The following is a 20000-nucleotide window of genomic DNA, read 5'->3' on the forward strand; positions in this document are numbered from 1 at the left end:
TTGCTGTTTGGGGCCTCTTTCTGAGGATCCCAGAGGAGGTTTACTGGTGACGAATACTGGAACCCCAGAAAAGAACAAATTGGTCTCACAAGCAGCGAGTGACAGCCTTTCTGAATACAGCTGCTTTCTTCATTAGAAAACTAAAAATAGCCCTGATCGTTGCAGGCTGGTTTCACTTTAAGCCTTCTGCCACATCCATTTGTCGGTTTCATTCAGGGTTTCTGCATGTCTGTGACACGGTGATACTATTTCAGACTGAAAGTGCATTGGAGAAATGTTTCCTTTCCCTCCCCCATGTTCAGTCCAGATGTCGCAACTGTCCAACACTGTCTTATATGAGGGGACATCACGGGTATCTTCCAGCATCCATGCCATCCCCATCTGCTTCACTCATTTTTGGAAAAATAAATACCATCCACACTGCTAGCAAGAATCTACAATTATTAGTTCCCCCCACAAGGAAATGTTCGTTGCGCATGTGGTTTTCTATGGAGAGCTCATGAAATACATTGCATGACTACCCTTTCCAGCTGAGGCAGGATTTTACTAGGTTCTCTACTCAGGCTTAGCTTGAGGAGATATTTTCTTTTTTCCTGTAGCCAGCTATGATTGCGGCCACTGGTAAAGCCAGTTTCCTTTCCAGCTCCAAAAGGTATAGGGAAACCCATCACAGGGTAGCCTCTGTGAGTAGATCCATCCAATGGGAATCTGGGAGAATGTTTGCTGAGGCTCTTCCCTTCCTAATGAAACTGATTTTGAGTTTTACTTGTAGGTGGCACCATGATTATAGCAAGGTGGGTTCCTTGTGTAGTTTAGAGCAGTCTGACATCCTTATCCTTCCCCCTTGCAGCATGCAGGGTATGGAGGAAATGGAACATAAAAGAGACAAAAATTGAAGAAAGAACGAAATAAATCAACCTACTACTTAATACTATCTATTTACAAAAGGTGTACTCAGAAAACATGCATACGGACTCATAATAGGAATCATTTATAATTAAAATATGGAAAATAAGCCTCAATCTTAAATTCAATTCATTTGTATATACAAATTTTATATACATTTGTATGTACAAAAGTATGATTTTAATGGCTTTAATAGAACTGAAAATCCTAAAGATGAGAGCTAATGTTGCTATGGAAACTTTGCATGTCTTGACTGCAGAACTCTTAGTTTAAATTTGCAAACTTAGTATCACATTAGCTTTGTTCACATTTGATTTCTGGTTGGTCTTTTAAGAAGATAAAAGGAGAAAAATGACTTATCATCCTAGTGCTTCCTGTTACACTCATAGCCAAAGGAGAGGGTGGTTTGTGATCATTTGACACTTTTTTTTTCCTTTGGCTGAACAAGGAAACTTCCACAAAGGAGCTTACATAAGGGCTATGCAGGGTAAAGATTTCGTAGCCAAGCATGATTTATTCAGTTTGAAAATTTTCAAAATTTGAATGGCTTATTTTTCTCATAGAATTTAGATGTCTAAGCATGATTCGACAGCCAGGTGGTTCACGGATTTAAAACTAAATTTTACAGAGCTCGAAGCCCTTTAAAGAGTAGAAAAGCGACGGAGCACAGCACTCAGAGGCACGGTGACGCCTGCAGCCCTGTGCTCTTTTGCTGCCACCACGCACTCTACTGTACTATGGAATTGGGCCCTACATAGCAGCAATGTGAAAAGAATGCCATTTGGAAAACTGCTGCAGTCATAATTCGAAAGGCTGAGTCTCCCTGTCTCCACCCTTTCTCCATTAATTCCCGGCTGCTCTCAGCCCAGCCTCAGCCTTGGGGCTCATGGCAGAAGCTTTGGTAGCCTGGAAGCTTCGTGGGCTTTGGAGTCAGGTAGGCCTGGGTGTATGTCACGGGAGCTCCATGGGACACATTATTTAACCTCTTTGCCCTTTATTGTCCTCACCACACAGGGATAATCATGCTCATCCCACCTGGATGTTGTAAGAATTAAACAACATATGCAAAATACTGAGTTCTTTACTCAAAACACAGCAGGTTTTCAGTCAATCATCTTTCCCTCCAGTTGAAAAATGTGTATCATCAGAGCCTTTGGGGGCATGAAGGGAGCAAACTCGATTTGGGTTGTATCTGGTGAGTCATTGCGAAGTGAACGTAAACTCCTCTTTCTCTCCCACCCTCACTAATACATATTTGGGTTGTTTCTGCCTAAATTATACAGATCTCCTATTTACTCTGATACTCATTTACTTGTACTATGATGGCCTTGTCTTATTTCCTGTTATATTTTTAGTTCTGGCATAAAGCCTGGCGTAATACATATGTGTCGAATGCCAGGCACAATATGGGAGTATCAGGCACATATACTGGTCCAGGGAGGTCTCTACCTTTAAAATCTTTAAAAAATTGAATACAAAATTAAGTACTGGTCTTAGGAAGGGGCCCATACAAGTGTGCTGCCCTGAAGCTAGAGCTCTGGGAGCTTCAGAGTAAACCTACCTCTCATTGAAGAAGTGAATGTGGTCCTGAGAAGTCAGCTGATGAATGATGATATCCCTTTTCTGTGATCTTGTACTGTGCCGTCACCCCAGTTGGGTTCTATGATGATTGATTCACTTTAGATCAGCTACTTGAGATGTAGCCTAATGATGAGAAACCATTATAACCATAAAGTATGTCCTGAGGTATGGGATGGACAGCCATGAGACTTTAGAGTGTCATGGTAAAAATTTGGACTCTGGCTTTTACCAATGACAATTAACAGTTAAAAACTAACATGTAGGCTGAGTGCAGTGGCTCACGCCTGCAATCCTAGCACTTTGGGAGGCTGAGACGGGTCGATCACAAGGTCAGGAGATCAAGGCCAACATGGTGAAACCCCATCTCTACTAAAAATACAAAAATTAGCTGGGTGTGATGGTGTGTGCTTGTAATCCCAGCTACTTGGGAGGCTGAGGCAGTAGAGTTACTGAACCTGGGAGGTAGAGATTGCACTGAGCCAAGATCACCCACTGCACTCCACCCTGGTGACAGACCGAGACTCCATCTCAAAGAAAAAAAATACTAATAGGTATTAGTCTGCTAGGGGGCTTCCATAACAAAATAATCATAGACTGAGTGGCTTGAAGAACAGATATTTATTTCTTACAGTTCTTGAGTCTGGGAAGTCCAAGATTAAGGTGTTGACCCATTCAATTTCTGGTGAGGGCTCTCTTCCTGGCTTGTAGATGCCCCTCTCACTCATTTGGCCTTTCTTCTTTGTGTACAGAGAGAGATCGCTCTTTCCTCCTCTTTTTATAAGACCACCAGTCCTGTTGGATTAGGACCCCACCCCTATGACCTCATTTAACATTTCCTCCTTTAGGAAGGACTATTTCCAAATAGTCATATTGGGAGTTATACTCTCAACATAGGCAGTTGGGAGAGACACAATTTAGCCCATAGAATCTGTAAGGCCTACTTCTGCTTTGCCTCTGGCTCTCATTTGAGGACTCACTTGCCTCCTTGGACATCCATCTAAGATATGTGGATAGTATTAGAACAGGTGGGGTAGAAAAATTACCCTCAGGAAGTAGAACCAAAATGGTACCATGTATAGAGCAGTTTATCCAACAGGGATGTTGAGTTGCTGTGGTATGTTAAAAGGAGGTAGCAGGCATTTCCTTGGTCTCTGATAAACCTTTGCTGTCTCTTTCCCCACTTTGATGTTATGTTTATTCCTCTGTTTTCTTCTTTCCTTCTTGTTTTCCTTTTCCTCCTTCCTTCATTTCCAACAGCATAGTCAGACAGGGTAATTCTTGGTCCTTTTAATGATGGTTATCTACAATTGATTCTCCCAAAATGAAAGAATTGACTTAGGGGAAAGGAGCAGGAGAGCAGAGGGGACAGAATAGATACAGGGATGGTGGGGGGAAGTGGTGATAGGGTAGGGGTGGTGGCAGTGCAGGACAAGAGAATGAGTGCTGTACTATGTCAGGGAGGCACGTGCTGACATAGAGCAGGAAACACCCCACACGATGACTCTGGGTCTCAATTTTCTCACTAGTTAAAAAAAAATGCCAGAGTAGAAAATGCCCAAGGTGTCTTCCATCTTTAATGTTCATTACCCTCTGTAGCTCCTTCTACCTTACCTTGTTGGGAAATGGCATTGATAAATAAAGTGTTTTGTGTATCCTGTAAGAAAATCATTACATGAATTCAAAGTATTGCTCAAATTAATTCTAATGAGGTTCAGGGGGAAAAACAAGTAACAACCAAAACTCTTTAATAAAGTGTTCTAAAAAGAAAAAAAGAATTATCGCCCACTTCTGCACTTCCTGCTTTTGGCAGGGACTAGAAGTGGAAATCTGAAAACACTGTGAGACAGTCTGTTCTCATGGTATTTCTAGCTGAGAACAGGAAGGAGGGGAGATCTCATATGAGTGAGAGAGCCTGTTTTTCAGTGATTAGCAGGCCAAAGAAGCTTCACTGGGCAATCAAGCTTGACAGCACCTCTAAAAGTTTTACCTTTATTTGGTCAGCATGGCAGATTTTGCCGGTGGCATTACCACAATCACCAAGGAGGCAGCTATCTCCCATCGTTACTACTGAGGGGCTACCTCTCTGAGGCTGGGTGTTGGGTGCTGGAGACCCAGACGTAAGCAGTGTGGCCCCTACCCTTCTGGAGTATTTAACAAAGTTGGAAGGAAAGGGTATCTATAATTGCAAAATAATTACAATTCAAAGCAGCATACGCCAAGTGCTGAATTTACCATCAGACAATGCTAGGAAGGTGCCGTCCACACATTTCTAGAAATTCCCGATGAGTTTGCATTTGCTCTCCACCCCACCACGGTACTCTCATCACTTATCACTGAAATATTTTGCACCTTTAGACAAAACACATTTCTTCATTGCTTTAACTCTTTGCCCAACTCCAGTCACAACAGACTTCCCTGTGTAATGCTGATGAATCATTGAGACTGAATCATGCTAACAATTAGCGTTTAATGATTAATGCATATCAATTGGCTGGGCATGCAGGAACCGACCAGAAAAATCCCAAAGTCTAGACTAGATTACATCGTCCCTAATTACCTGAGAGTTATATGTACTAGCATCTAAGGCTACAATAGACATACCAGGAACGTCCTTGGTCACCATGACTCCATTAGATGTCATAAATCTCCTAAGGTGAGCGTCTGTGACATCTTTACATCTAGGGCAGATCAAGGGCTCAGGTCCAGGGGTGAGCATTCCCTCTCACCCTTTCCCTCTAGCCTTCAGCTGCAGAACATGGAATCGCCCTTGTGAGAGCAATTCTCTCATGTACTAAGTAGAAAACTTTCCTGGAAAAAGATTAAAAAAAAAAAAAAGATTTGATTTTCCCCTAGAGATAATGTAGTCATAAGGATTACATTCTGAACAAGGAATTGAAATTCAGTGCTTTATTGAAATGACCACCATTATCATGTTTAATCAACTATTTAATTAAATCTGAGTGATAGTCCTATACAGCTAATAGTAAAATGCTTACTAAAGGGCATACAAATTAGACAGATACAGTTGGAACCCATCACATTGCATTGACCATGAGGTTTTAACCTGGGTGGCTACTTTGTGCAACGAACCACTTGGGAGGCTGGAGGAATACCTTCAGGGACTGCATGGAATTCAGAAGGACTTCTTTGGGTTAAGTTTTCCTGGATCTTTGAGAAAACCTGGTATTGCTTTATGACTTTTATTTCACATTGGGGATGTCCAGCCATGGAAGGAGCATCAAAGCCACCTACCCAAATACGTACAGATATCCAAACACAGGGGTTAAGAGGACTCTGGTTGTGGGGTTCTGCACAATGGGAGTTGAGCATAAAATGTAACAATCGTCAGTTACAAATCAGAACACTGATCAGGTAGTCCTGCTTAAGAATAACATACTTCCAAATTTTTAATTACATATTAATTGTTGGAAATTTATAAAATAGAGAAAGGCACAGAAATGAAAGTATATCACCTGTAATGTCACCTAATGAGAATCACTGTTAAAATGCTGCTCTACAGCGTTCTAGTCATTTTTCTTTGCATTCTTAGGTGGAATTCTTAGCAGAATCACATTGTTATTGTACAAATTGTTCTTTTCATTTAACAATACGGTGTGAAATATACCATGATTATTTCCCCACACAATTCGCTCTCCTTACACACCATGATGATTTTTAATGGTTTTATAATGTTATGTCCTTTGGCTACACCACGCTTTATTTATCCAGTCTCCTAGAGTAGGACATTAAGATAGTTTTCAGTGCTTCACTAATATACACAGTGCTACAATGAGCATCTTTGTATATAAATATTTGTGCATCTCACTGAGTATTTCCTTAGGATAAATTTCTAGAAATAAAATTGCCATATTATAGGCATGGAAATCCAAGCCCAGCAGCATGGCTAATATTGAGATTACAAAACAGGCAAGATGAGAAACTGACCCATGTATTTCAGTAATGCTTGTGTTTTTGTTTTACGGTTCCTTTATGTTGTGTAAATAATATATTGTGATCTTAGAGATAAAAACGTCGGTCATCCTGGATCTGAAAGCAGAGTCTACCTACTGTTGGCTGCCATTTCATCACACTGGCAATTAGACTTTAAATGTGGCCACCGCAACTAGGTTTACCTGCCTCTAAAATGCACAAGCAGACCCTTACCCAGAATGTTCTGTCTTTTGAGTGCTTGCTGCGATTTTATTTCACAGGGTCAAAATTACAATTCTGGGCTGATAACATGATCAAACTCAAGAGGAAACAATGAGTTTGATAATACATTCACAATGTAGGAAAAAAATGTTTATCTCCACTATATGCAAGGCATATTACTTTTTAAAAGTAGGTCACTCCATGTTAGCAGTCATATTTAGGGTGAAAATGTCATTCGACTATCAGCTAAGGGCACTGCTATTTTCATAAATATACCAAGAGGTATGCATTTAAAAGGAGGTGGCCGAAGGCACCTTACTCAATGTTTTAAAGGTCTGCTTTCAGAATTGTTAGTGTATGAGATCCATAAGGAATTCTATATTTCTACTTTAGGGTGGTGGGTCTCTCTCTTTTGCTCATTCGTTTGTTCATTCAGTCATTTGGTCCTTTCTACAGCTATGTAATGAATGCCAGTTCTGTGCCTGAAACACGGTTCAGCCAATGCCCTCCAAAGCTCATAGTCCAGTTCAGGAACAGAAAATTAAAAAGCCTTTAGAGTGTAGTGTCAGGTACTGCTGGATCTCTTTTCCTCTTCCACTTGCTTTGAGTCTTCTATGCCCTGTCCTTTCCCCTCCCCTCCATCTATATTTCCAGAAAGAGCCTGGGGGCTAGGGCCAAGATGACTCAGAGGTTCGGTGGGGCCAGGCAGAGGCAGTGGCCCAGGGAGCACCTGCTGGAGCAGGCTTGCTGATGCAGCTCTGCCTGGAACATTTGTGGAGCCTGGGGCCAGAGTACAAATGGAGGCCACTTACCATCTGTCGAAATATATAGAAGTTGTAAATCAAGTTAATAAGCTGTGAAGCGAAATATAGCTTCAGATGGACAAAACTGAAAAAACGTGTAAAGCTATGGTTTTTATGTGATGGAAAGTTGGAAGACAAGCAAAGGGATTTAATTATTGTCACATATGGGTGTTCTGTTGATGGCAGGTTTGTGTAAGTAAGAAAGGTTATGTACTCTCCTGGGAAAAACAGCGGTTGTCTCTGGGGATTGGGATGGATGGCTTGAAGAGGGTTCTTTTACTTCTTGATTTAGGTAACTTCTAAAAAACAATGAGGTTATAGAAAATTTTATTTTTTTCCTCTGCTTTTCTCAGTTTTTCAAATTCTCTAAAATAATCATGCATTGCTTAGGTAATTTGAAAGAAAAAGAAAACTCAAAAGAAAGAAAGAAAATCATTCTAGGATTGGAAAGTATCTCATTAAGTTGAATTTCCAGAAAAAGGTTGTGTTTAAATTTGTAGCCCTATCTGATTATATCCCACAAAGTTAAGAAATTGATTAAGGTTAACCCCAGAAACACTAAACATTTTTCTTCCAGAGGTCATGGGGGAACTGGAAAAATGCCCAACTATCAAAAAATGGGCAAATAGAGAATCTATATCTTAAAAAGAGAGCAGGCACAACCAAAGAACTTATTGCCTGATATTTCCAGGCATATTATTTTTACAAATAATTAAATATTTACTTTTCAGTAACCTTAGATATTTCAGAATTTTGATACTTCCCATAATAAGATACTTCATTTACTTAGTGATTCGTGATTCCAGCTTTTCGAAGTGTTTCATGTCAATCCTCTCATTTTATCCTTATAAGGACCCAGTGAGAATGGTGCTTAAACAATTGAGATTGAGTCCATGTCCGACGATTGCCTCCCCATTGAACAAGGACCAGAGCATCAGTCTCTTGAATCTCAATCCTGTTCCCTTGCCATTGTACTATTAATAAGGCACGATGAATTTCCTAGCATGTGGATATATTTCTAAAAAATTGTGTTAGTGTCTCCACTGTTTTTTTAAAATTTGGTTTTTTATGAAACTTACTTACTTTAAAAAGGCAGCCAAAATTTCTCCATGAGCCGCTAAAGAATATCCAGCACCCTTTTTAAGAGATGCCTGACTCCCCTATAAGTAATTCCACAAATGAAGATCTTTATAGAAAGTGCTAATTAGTGCTAAGTACCTCTGGAGATGCCTTCCAGGCTAATGTCCAGGGATGTACCAGGTCGGGGAGGAAGATATAATAACATCTCTCTCAGGGACTCAGCTGATTTTCTGTGATGAGGAGAGACTATACAATTAATTTCCTTAGTGCTTAAGATATGCGTTAAGTACTATGTTAATATTATTATAAGATCGGCAGTATCTGAGTTACCTGATCAGTTTCTTTCATTGCTGTTATCTTGTAATAGTCAGCATTTTACCCATTCTCTAAAAAAATACACCTCGTAAAGGTAATTTGATTTTTGTAAATTATTTTTTAAATTAATTATATTTAATTAATTCTAATTTAACTTATAGTTTATTCATCATGATTTTAGTGCAATATATACAGAGAAGTCAAACAACCTCCCACCCTACATCACACCTACACAGGTCAACAGCCATAAATAACTGAGGCTGTTGCCCAGGGTAATTAAAAAAAAAAATCACTGGGGAAAAAAATGCCAAGATAAAACTGAAAAACTTAGATGAATTAATTTTATTTAATGCAAAATATGAGAAAAAGCTAGAACTTCATGTAAAAGGCTATTGCTCAATTAAAACAGAACAAAACAAAGGGTGTTTTCTGAAGGGTGCTCCTTGATGGAGGTATTTTGGGATGTGCATTTCTCCCGGCTTGCCTAAGTCTGAAGGTGAACAGCATTTTCACTGTAATCATGTGACCATTGCCATTGACAGGTTGGAGATAAATAATTTTAAAAGCTACTCAGGAGGCTGAGGCAGGAGAATTGTTTGAGCCCGGGAGGTGGAGGTTGCAGTGAGCTGAGATCGTGCCACTGCACTCCAGCCTGGCAACAGAGCAAGACTCCATCCCAATTAAAAAAAAAAAAAAAGTAGTAGCAAAAATTGCAACTATGTTTGCACCAAGCTAATATAATTAATCTATTTATTAGAGAAATGAGCAGACTGTTCACCTTCTTAGAAAAGGAGCACCTGCTTGCATGTGCTGATTTTGTGACAGCTTTGACCACAATAGCAACATAAGGATAGTAAGAATCCAGTAGCAGTTCTTAGCATTTGCATCATAGAGTCATAATTGGACTAAAACTGTTAAGTATGAGAAGGTCAGCTTTCCATTGCCATTAGCATTTGTGTAACACTGGGGAAGTATTAATGGATCTCTTATTTTAGCTGGGCACCAGCCATTCAAAAAGTAAAAGCCATATCTAAGCCTTTTTAAGTTTTCTTAGCCATTGACTCATGTTTTATCCCCTCAGTTGATGGCAACCTGACTTTAGCCAAGCAAACAATATGCTAAGAGCATAAACAAAATTGGTCCCTCTCATTTTTATAGCTGAGGAATATACTTAACAAAACCTATAAATTTCTATGGACAGAATTCCCTAAGCACTACATTTCAGCCGTTTACACATCTAATAATGTCAGGAGCTATTCTTCTAAACAGGCTGTAAACCTAAGCAGAGCTATTTTGGCATAACAGATACAGTTTGCAGGGAGATTTAAATATGATTGTGGCTCATAACTGTCAACAAATAACACAAAGCCTTATACCTTTCATCAGAAAAGCTGAATTTCAGGTGTAAAAGTTTATTGAGGAGCTGCTCCATCTGCCAGGATTGCCTTGCAAGATATGGACAGACTCTAGTCTCTTTGTCAATGTGTTCTGGAATTTCCAGGAAGCTGACTTTCCACATTTAATCGGGAAATGAGAAGGGCGTTGGCGGCAGCATTGCCTGGTGGGAAGCATCTTGGTAGCTTGGTGGGAGGGGCTTCATTCTCCTTCCAAGCCATCCCTAATGAATGAATAAGCAGTGTACAGCCAGAAGTCTCCTACCCTCTTTCACCACCTTGCCTTTCGTTAGCTCCCTCCTACAAAGATATTTTCTGGTGAAAGTAAGGACTGATTTGGTGAAGTTACTGGCAAATGTCCCGAACCTCGACCTCCAACTAGAATTTCCTACTCACATACAGTAATAGAATAAGCCAGAATGAGTACTGAGCTATGTATTTGCATGAGGCTAAGTCTAATTTTAAATTATGAATCCATTTGAGCTGTGCAGCTCACTTGAGGAAGGATGGAGGATTGAGCAATACATATGTAGAGACTCACTAAAATTTGTTATGTAAATGAATCATCCATATGTACAAGCACTGTGCAACTGTGGTGAACTCGGCATTCACCATCCCTGTCCTCAAGGAGCTCTTCAGCTAGTGAGGGAGAAGAACAATGGCAATTCCAAAGCATTCTTTGATGGAAAAACAACAATACCAACAGAACTAACCCATGATGCTATAGTATCAAGCCAGAGGGAGACCTAACTCAGGTGTGCAGAAACTGGGAAGATTTCAAGGGGAAAGTTGCATAGAAATCAGATTTTAAAGGATGTGTAGGCATGTTTTGGGAGTGGTGGAGAGGAAGGAGGAATATTCTAGGTAGATGAAGGCCCAAGCTTAGAGACCTGTTTTGAGGTAAGAAAGCTTGGCAAGACATGGTCACAAAGGGCCTTGCAAAGTCAGGTTGTGAAATTTGGGCTTTATCTTATGAGGAGTGGAGGCCATTGAAGGGTTTAAGCAGATGAGTGGTATGATCAGATCTGGGTTTTTAAAAAATAATTCTTTATTTGAAGCTTATTTCATCAGGGTCCTCTCTACCTAACATTTTGCAAATAATATGACTATATATGACTAAATAATACAACTATACTGATCTGGGTGCATTATTGTCTTTTCTACAATATGGGAGTATAACATAAGCGTTATTATATAAATACATGTCACCTTATTTTAAATGACCATGATGCTGATAAAGTAATAAAAATAACCATGACAAAATTGTTGAGAGTTTACTGAGTACCAGGAACTGTGCTAAGTTTTTTATACATTTTCAAATTAAACCACTTTGAAATAAGTCCTGTTATTGTCCCCACTTTGTAGATAAGGGAATAGCAGATAAGACGATGTAAATAACTTGCTTAGGTCATATAGGAAGCATGGGTGAAAATTGCACCACTGGTGGTCACACAGCAGAGGCTATGCTGCTCCCCACTTTCTAGACTACACTTCTGCTCCACTCCCTTCTCTCCAGCCCCTCCAAAAGAATAAAAGTGAATGATCACATCAGAAATAGTCTATGAAATTAGTTGGAGTACTACGTATTTTCTGTTGGAGTACATAGTATTTTCTGGTGAAAATTACTATGAAGTAATTTTCACCAGAATGATTGGTGAGCACAAAGTTTTAGAGAAATAAATCAATCAGGCCATTAGAGACCAAATATGCCAGGTGGACATCACGACCCAGTTTGTATGTGTGTAGAAACTGAGTATCAGCTTAGTCCCTTGCTGAAAGGCTGTTTGCCATACTCCAGCGCAATGGATTAAGGAACTTCAAATTAACTAATTAGCAAGAAATAACGATAAAAATACTCAGACTTAGGGGCATTGGAATCACTTCATCTTAATGAGAAGAATCTTGTGGAAAAGGAACAAAAACTATTAAGAAGAGTGACAAGTTTAGCCTATGCTGAGGATGAAAAAGTGTGACTCATAGGGTAAAATGGCCAATACCATTGGATTGTGGATAGGATCTGGGCAGATTGGCCAGTGGTGATCCCACCTATATAACGCTATTACAAGCATAAAGAAGATTTCATCCTCCCTAAGCAACCCAAGTTGCTTCTCCAGTATGTGCTTCCTTCCTTAATTATGTTTTACTAGTGCACGTCCCTATTTGGGCAATTGCACCTCTTAATCTCATTGGTGATGTTGCATTCGAGAAATATAAACATTTCGCTCTCATTAATTGCCTGCTTATCTGGGCTGACATTTCCAGACCCACACAGGGAGCCCATAACTTTCTGTTCAAGAATATTTTAGTCCAACTAAATGAGCATATAACTGTTGACATACTAAATAAAAGGGTTGACTCACTCGTTACCCTGGAACCAAGGCTGTATTCTTAGAGGGTGTCACCTTACAGAGCCCTGGTGTCCTTAAAAAGAATCTGCCTGTTCCCGAGTTCTCGTGAACTTCTATATTCCATCGTTCTGGATCCCAGAAGCCTGTTAAGTGGTAAGAACTGGAAATGAGGTGCTTTCATATGGAGAATACTAGGCATGATAGGCTAAGAAAGGAAAGCCCTTAATTGTCAGATTTAAGTCTTATTCAGGGACCAAGTTTGAGCCGGAAGGAGGGGAAGATCAAGTTTGGTTTTCCTATAACTGAATGTCTGTGCCCACAGAAACCGAGGTCTCCTCCCGCAGCCCCAGCAGTGGTGGTCAGGGAACCTCGTGCTGTGTTGGTGGCTCTGTTCCTCTTTGTACAACAGCCCTGTGTCTCTAGCTCTGGTTGGAGCACAGGCCACAAATAAATTGCTAACATTTAAGTGCATCTGTTGCAAAGAGAGAAGCACAGAGGACACTGGGGAAATTTCGAACCAAATTTCAGGACTGAGCTCATAAAAGCATGCACCATCTGTGGAATTTTGTTCATATGCATCACTATAATGGGAGGGGGCAATAGAGAAGGGAAAAAAGAGATAAAAGATTGACTGGTAACTGGATTTCAAACTAAATTCTCTCTTCTCAGATTGGTTCTCAGGTGGCATTTGGGGCAGGCAGGATCCTATCTTTCCTTACACTGAAGGGTCTGGCAGTGGGGATTTAGTTGCATGAATCAGCAAATTGCTTCTGCCCATGTGTCTAAACACAGTTTCCCCCTGACCTCCACCCTCCATCTGCCCCCAACCCTCCATAATTTACTGATCCTGTACAAAGATAGACTTTCCATCTTTCTTCCTGCTGCTTTGCCCCAGACTGGGCTGAATATAACTCGTTTCCTCCCATCATCCGTGTGACAAAAAAAAAAAAAGAAAAAAAATCTCAACAAAAACCAAAACCTGATCATTTTCTGATAAGTACTTTATATTTCTATAGCGCAGGAAAAGGGAAGTTCCTTCAGAATCCCTTTATAGATGATCACTCTCATTGTCTAACAAGCTTTTCATTGTTTGTAATTTTCATTTCCCTCCACAGTTCAAGGCACTTTGAAAAAAACTCTATTCAGCACTTTTCCACTCATAATTCAAGAAAAAAGAGTCATGCAGTATAATAAGGATAATTAGCTCCGACTGAAAATAATACGCTTGGCACCAGAGAGCCCCCCCCCCCATGCACACAGTATCCATTTATCGTTCTGTGTACCCTCTGTCAAGGCTAATCACCGCTCCTGTAATTACTAACCTGTTGAAAGAACAAAGGAAAATGCAACACTGTACTTCAGTAAATAACACTGCTTCTTCCCATATCATCTCAATAAAACTCTTTTAGAACAGACTCTTTCCTTACAATGTTAGAGTTTAAAACTGCTGTTGTTTGTCCTCAAAAATATGATTTGCTATTAAAAGAATGATTTTCGGTGTGTATGCATGGAAGAGGTGTTGCATTTCTTTAATTTAGATTCTTGTAAGATAAAGATAGCTGGGAGTGATGATCTCATGTTTAATAAGGCTCAACATTTATGTCACACGCTTCCTTTTCATTAATTTGTTAACCTTGGCTCAGTGTGGGAACAAGCACCGTGTGAGTGACCATATGCTTCCCCTGTTAATGTGTCTTAATCCAGACCAGCAGACACTTGTCGTTTCCCTCCGAGGAGAGATGCTGCTGGTCATGCCAAACCAAAGTGAAGAAAGACAAAGACAAAGTCCTCTCTCTTTCCTAGGGGCAATGCACCCTGGGAAATATTAAAACACAGGTTCCGATTGTCATCCTTTTCATTCCTCATTTATCTGCCTGTCCCTACTCATCCTACTAATGATATTTTTCTCTTCTGTATACACTCTGGACCTAGTCTGCCGGGAAACAATTCCTGTTCTGTTGGACTGTGCATAAATAAAGAGGGTTGTGGATGCTGGTACTTTAACATAGTGAAATCTATTGTCTCAACCCACCCTCTCTCTAAACAGACTTCTGAGTCTTCAGAAATAACCTTTCAGGTTTACACAGAAAGAAATGTCCACATCAGATATACCGAGTTAACTTGCATTCATTTCTGGGATCCAAATGGTTCATTTCTTATCATAAGACAAAAATGAGAAATGTTGTTAAAGAGATTGCTGAGTCACTGCTATGAAGGGTTACAAAGAAGAAGGAAGGTTCAAAAACTGAGGAGTCGTTCTGATTTCCAGAAAGGAAGTGAAAATGAATTCTGGCCAGGATGCTAGAATGGATTATTGAAGAGAAGAAGCAATGATCACTAGGAGCTAGCATTGGTTCACTAAGAACCAATCACATCAAACCCAACTGATATCTTTCATTGACAATATAACCAGGCTTGTAGATAAGGAAATAAGCTAGATTTTTGACGTTTGTTTTTAGTCTATATTTGAAGCTTCATTGAGAATCTCACAAAATCATAAGATTCTTGTGGAGGAGTTGGCAGGTTATTAGCAGAATATCAGTATTAACCATTATTATTACCATCAATCCAGAGATGTTCAGAGAGAAGAAAACAGGAGAATAAGGAATTAGACACTGTATCCATGAGAAACAACAGGGAAAAAAAGATTTCTTGGGGGAGACTGAAAAGAAAAAGTGTTCCGGGTAATTAGACTTCTGTGTGGAATTGAGTAGCATTTGGACCCCACTGGTGAAAGTGACAGGACCTGGATTACAGCTCCACCCTCAGAGCTATCCAAAGATGGAATGGGTTGCCTCTGAAGGTTCAGTGAGTGCTCCATTACTGCAGAAGTCATAAAGGGATAGTTTGCAACAGAGTAGAATTTCATAGTTTACAGAATTGTCACATGACTCCTTGTCTTAAATCTTTTCTAGGCAAACTGAAAGCTGAGGCTCTAGCTGAGGCTCAGTGAGTTTTAGGAGAACTGGTCTAGTCTAGGGTTCCTGGATATGAATCAAAAAAGGAACTGAACATTGCATTTTGGATGAGGGCCGTCTTGGGAAGTTTTAAAGTCATCTGAAAAAGATCTTATTGGAAAGGGAGATAGAGGAACAGCAAGGAGCTCATCAGAAACAATGTTTGTCACTAATCCTGGGTGACACTAGTGCTCATGGAATGAAGGAAGGGACAGCGTCTACTGCAACCTGTGGAGAGTTGGGAGCAGCCTTCTGGAGGTCTCCTCTAGGCTTCTCTTGTCAATGGCAGGCAGAGAGCTCTTCAAGACAATCAGCCAGTTCCAAAATTATCACATTTTATCCACATGACTACCCCTATGGGTGAATAGGAAAAGCACTTGTGTCTCCATTTTTCAGAAGAGGAACCTGGAACCTAGATAGCTGGTGTAAAATTTTCCAAGCCTCATAGCAAATGTAAGGCAGAGCCATGCGTACAACAGCACAGATCTTCTGTCTCACTGTGGGCTTCATCACACCAAGGTCAATATGAGAACACAGGTAGAAGATAGATACATTAACACAGACAAATGGATCTTACCACCTTGGCATACTCTGTGTTCTTTTCCTCTTGCTCTGATTTGTAAAGTTTGTTTGGTTGCAGATAACTGCAAAATCTTCTGGGTTTCCCCATTGATCTCCTTGTACCTATATGATACATTTTTGAGGTAGAGTTTATGATGCTACCAATTCTTTTTCTTTGACTGTCTCAAAATCATAGTAGATAGACATTCATTTGCTCCTGCTTATAATTACAGACTAAAAGATATTATCCAAGCCTCTAAGGAGTTGGACTTTTGCAGCCACTCAGACAATTTATAGCTGTCAGTCTAAAGTAAAATGGTGAGTTCTTCATTAGCCTGGAGTCAGATCCCCAAGTGGAGGGTAGGCCCAAGTGGTTAGGAATATTTTGGCTTACCAAGTCACCTGGGCATTATTGTAATTTTTTGTGTCGGAAAACATCCCTTTACTACATTTATGTCTTTAAAAGAAAACAATTTGCTGAATCATTTATTGGGTTTAACCAAATATTATTAAAAAACCACTACTTATACTTTTAAAAATGATTTATTGAGCTGGTGAATGCATAGCCACATATAATAGATTAGTATAAAGGTATGGATATGTAAAAAGGACAAGCTAATCATTCCCAAGCGTAAATCATTTCAAAGAATTAAAATTGCTAGTTGTGATAATGAGAAGAGTATCTTTAACCTGAAAACTCTTTTAAGTAGGACGCCATGCTCTTTTATGAGTCTTGAGTTGCCCAAAGACCTTTGAGGCTCCTATTGAGTTAGAAGAATGAGAAAGGAATTTTTGGGGAGAGAGCTTCCTTCTCACGTTAGTTGAATATGATTCTGAGCTATCAGAGGGGTAAATAATCTTAGAAGGTGAAACGTAAATCCGAATTCTTGGAACTTTTGCTGCAAGGAGGCCCTTGTCTAATCTGTCACCTAAGCAATAACATAGGTAATTATGTAGTAAGGAAGGGAATTCTGAAACCCCCATGGAACAAAGAAAATCATAGTGTTTAGTTTGAACCAGGGCAGCAAGTTGAACTTCCCATGTTTGCCTTCTTCATTCTGTCTCAAAATCCCTTATTTTCCTCCCATCAATCCTCACCAGACAGTTAGGTTCCAGCTCATTTTCCAATTCACTCAAATAGATGTCTCTGATGACCCCATATCACACTGTCTAGTTGCTCAAATCTCTGAGAATATCTTCTTGTTACTATAGACTACAGATTGTGGGAGATATAAAAATTAGTTAGACAACAGTCCTCATCTATTTAGGAAGACTATCCCTGTGTAAAAATAGAGCCAATGAGACAATCAGACAGTGCAATGCCAGACAATGGTAAATGCCTGGCACTTGGTACAGACAATAGGGGTTACATAACTTCAGAAAACAAGACCCTTTTGGGTTCAAGCAGTCAGGGAAGGTTTCTGAAAGGTTTTTGAGAAATGAGATGAACAGTCCCTGGTGTGCATAGGTCTTATGAAACTATACCTGAGTGGCTTCCATATAAGTCTTATTCAAATGTGGCTGTTTAGTTGCAAAATGACTCAACCCAACTGCCACATGCTTAGTTTATTTGCGGCTACTCAACATTCTTTGTTATTTCTCTGTGCCCAAGCACACTTAAATGGACTTGTTTTTATAGTGTTGTGCTATAATTGTAGTTGGATTTGAGATGGGAAGCCAGATATAGGTGAGGCAAGGCAAGGTTAACATGGAAGCAGTTTATCTGAAAACAATTGAGCTGCTAGGAGCACCACCAAGTCAGGAATCAAGACAAGGGCAAGAGGATAAAACTCAGCAAGTAGACTGCAACTGGCTCAAAGTATCAGCACTCACATAGACATGGGCAGCTATTTCGAAACTGAGGCTACCTTCCACAGATTGTCTTATGGACTTCATGCTGGAATAGAACCAAGGCAAGAACTGGATAGGTAAGACTGTAATAGAAATTGAGTTAGCCACCTAGAAGAGGAAGTAATTAGATTGTGGTATATACAGTAAAGAATATAGGGCAAAACATAGGCTAATCTTTACACTCAACATGCTTTTTGGGGTATCAAATAATGCATAGTTTACTTACCTCAATTTCAGATAGCAGAGCACAAATGTGTATGAATGATTATGTTGAAACATCGGCTTTTGGGGAACATGCTCATACTGGTCCTAAAATATGCTGATTGGAGAGCCCTTAGAGTGCTGAAGTTTGGTCTAATCCACACCTCGGAACATCAAAAGACTGCTTCAACTTCCAGGTCCATTTTTCACGTGCCTCTAATGGTAGCACTCATCTTTTCAATGTAGGCAAACCTTAAGATTTTTAATGAAAGTGCTCATGTACGACCTTTAAAAACCAAGACCTGTGTGTTCTTCATGAAAATGTAAGAGTCCCTGACATTTAGGGTAACAGAAGGAGTTGCTCTGATATTCATTGCTAAATTTACAAGATTTGGCTGAAACTCCAAACGTCTGTCCTATCACGGTGAAGTATTAGTCAGTCTTTAAAACCTTTAGCTTACTGTACTCTGGTGTGTGAGTGTGTTAAATGCCACGAACTATGTGACTGGTGGGCAGATAAACTGCCCAGATCCAAGCAATTTTTTAAAGAAACTATTGACTACATGGAGTCATTTAGTTTAACCTAGGCATTCAAATCATTTGTGAAAAGAAGAGACTAACAGACGGGAACCATAGTGTCCGGTAGAGTTAGAACAGTATTTTAAAGATTGTCAAGTATAGCAGTCTAAAGTAATTAGGGGAGTGAAAGTACGTTTTTCCACTAGTTCTGAGAGATGGCAACATATTACTAGGATAAAGTTTCCCAGATAAAATAATTTATGGACACTGTGTTAACCAAAAACAAACAAGTTCCTTTGTGATTTTTAGAAATTTTAATATGCTAATATGCATTAGAGATAAAGAGGGCCAACAACTTATTTTACTAAGACTTTTAAAAACTTTCATGGATATAGTATTCTGAGAAATGCCAATATATTTTCTCTTCAGAATGAAAGCAAGACCCAGAGTGCTTGAGGGCTTTACCTAAAGTTACAAGCTACTTATGCATAAATAGCTCTAAAACAATTTACTTGAGTGAGGGGATCACCAGGGTGGTATAACACTGTGTGAAAAATAGAAAAGGGAGGAATTGTGGCCATTTCTGAAAGAATTAATGCTACAGATTTGAGGTTTTAAGTTGCATTGGACAAGAAGGCAAAGCAATGGCAGGAAATAGCCCTACAGCAACCAGACTAGATCATACATATGTGTGACCTATTGGCCCTACAGAGCGCATGGGTAAGGCCACAGCTCCTAGCTGCCAGAGAAACTCCCCATCAGCCATCTTTGTATTGACTATCGTTTGCACGGACTGGATGGATTTCCAGAGGAATGTGTGGAGACCAATTAAAAGATGGCGTTAATTTTTATAATGAGCATTTGCATTGGCTTATAAATCTGAGAAATACATAACATCGTACATATTAGTAATACATTTTTGTTGCTTTTAAATTTGCACTAGAATATTTTCTAATCTGTCTGGAAAAACACTATTATAAAGGGGCTTCACTTTCCATTAATGATTTTAAGAGGAAAATTTTTATAGTAGGATTCATGATCCATGAATCCATGAGTGTTACATAAATAATAAAGGAAACTGCAAAATGATCTTATGGAAAGTCACTCCACAAAATGCATGTTTAATTAGCACCTACTAATAAAACAGATGCATATGAAATTATTTAGAGTGACATGTACTACTCTGAACAATACAGTCTCAGCTCAGGTTGCCAAGGGCATACAACATAACCTGCTTTTAATTGAGCAATTTATCACCAAACAAAATAAGAGACAGCTTGTGTTTTATAGTTTCTGTAGCACAGCATTATCCAACAATAGATGCAAAAATAA

Source organism: Cebus imitator, unplaced genomic scaffold (assembly GCF_001604975.1).
Source record: "Cebus imitator isolate Cc_AM_T3 unplaced genomic scaffold, Cebus_imitator-1.0 Scaffold21, whole genome shotgun sequence".
NCBI classification, from domain to species: Eukaryota; Metazoa; Chordata; class Mammalia; order Primates; family Cebidae; genus Cebus; species Cebus imitator.